Below are 1,616 nucleotides of genomic sequence, written 5' to 3'. Positions count from 1 at the left end.
ACGGGCTGAATCCTTTGAAAGTGTGAACCAAAGTAAACCTCTCCTCCTTTAAACATTTTTTTATTTATTTTTTTGAGATAGGATCTCACTATGTAATTCAGGCTGACCTTAAAGTCACTATGTAGCCCAGGCTGGCCTCAACTCTCGGCAATCCTGCTTCAGCCTCTTGAGCCGTGGGATTACAGGCATGTGAAACCACACCTGGCATCTCTCCTTTTTTGTTTTGAGCTCCTGGGATCGAACTTGGGTCCTCGTGCTTGTGAGGCAGGCAGCGGCACGAATGAGCTGGTTCTGTCTGGCTATTCTTTTTGTTTTTGTTTTTGTACCTAGATCGAATTCAGGGCTTTGTGCTTGCCAGGCAGGCCCTGTGCTGCTAACCTACATTCCTGACCCTCCTCCTTTAAACTGTGGGTGTCAGGTATTGTGTCTTATCTACAAGAAAGTTAACTAAAACAGCATCTTTATTTGTAATAGTTAAAAACTGGAAACAATTCCACTGTCCAACACACACACACAACTCAGCATCTGAAGCTGATTACTGACACATAAAGTGGATGAACTTAAGAAAATATATATAATGAATATTTGTATAAAGTTCTAGAAAATGCAAAGTAATATGTGGTGATATAAAGCAGGTTAGTGGCTATTAGGAAACCTGGAAGGGCAGGAAGGAACTGATTATGGGGATAAAAAAAGTTGATGGGATGGATATATTTGTTTTTTTTATTGTACATATGGGTTCACAGTTGGGTACGTGCCAAGATTTATGTTGTATATTTAAAATTTTTAATTTACTATGAGTCAATCGTAGTTCAATAAAGCTACTTTGTTTTTGTTTCAAAAACATTAAGAAAATGAAAAGTGGGCAGGCACAGTGAGCCATGCTGTCATCCCAACTACTAGGCAGGTAGAGTTGGAGGATCCCAAGTTCAAGGCAAGCCTGGGCACCTTAGGGAGAACTTATCTCAAAATAGGAACCTTCATATGTTGCTGTTGGGAATGGGAATCAATGTTACAACCACTTTGGAAAACAGGCATTATCTTTGAGAAATATGGAAACAGATTTTAAGACTTGGCCATTTGCTTTCCAATTCAGAAACCAAAGATAGGCTTCTAAGAAGAAAATACACCAAAGTCAAAGTTTAAAACGTAAGTCACAAGGGCAGGGCATTTAGCTCAGTGGCAGCGGGCCTGCCTTGTAAGCACAATGTCCTTAGTTTTATCCCCGGTACCAAAACAAACAAAGACGTACGCCACAGTTTGACAAGGGGGTCTGAAGGAAAGTCAGAGGGCAAGGAAATAAGAACAGATGGAGACAGAAAAAGGTGAAGGAGGCGGGCAAAATCTTCATATGCCCAGGACTGCAGCAAGGAGGTGGGAAGAGACGTTTGTGCATCGCAGCAAGCAGGGCGCCAGGCCCTGCGCTGGAAGGAGGACCCTCAGCTCAGCCTTCACCTGCAGAGCAAGAAATGAGTGGGTAGGACTGAGCTCCGGTAGCTGGCCCAGCCCATCCTTCCCCCCAACTCCACCTTCCTGGCCCTCACCCACCCCATCTGTCAGAGGGGACCGGATGGGCTCAGGCAGTTCCTCACCCCCCCTACAAAAAAAAAAAAAAA

General features: G+C 43.8%; 1 long non-coding RNA gene across 2 annotated transcripts in view; it reads right to left on the bottom strand.

Annotated features, from left to right (window-relative positions):
* Positions 1-217: 217 nt before the first annotated feature.
* The window catches only part of LOC104866233, a 3,232-nt gene continuing 1,833 nt past the window's right edge, over positions 218-1,616 (bottom strand). For both annotated transcript variants that reach the window (XR_781393.2, XR_781392.2), the window contains exon 3: positions 218-1,455. This is a non-coding gene — a long non-coding RNA (uncharacterized LOC104866233). The remainder of the gene's footprint in view (positions 1,456-1,616) is intronic.

This window comes from Fukomys damarensis, unplaced genomic scaffold, assembly GCF_012274545.1.
Source record: "Fukomys damarensis isolate Sample0158 unplaced genomic scaffold, DMR_v1.0_HiC HiC_scaffold_24, whole genome shotgun sequence".
In the NCBI taxonomy this organism is placed as follows: Eukaryota; Metazoa; Chordata; class Mammalia; order Rodentia; family Bathyergidae; genus Fukomys; species Fukomys damarensis.
The sequence above is the reverse complement of the archived record's forward strand: the minus strand, read 5'-3'. Positions and strand labels throughout refer to the sequence as shown.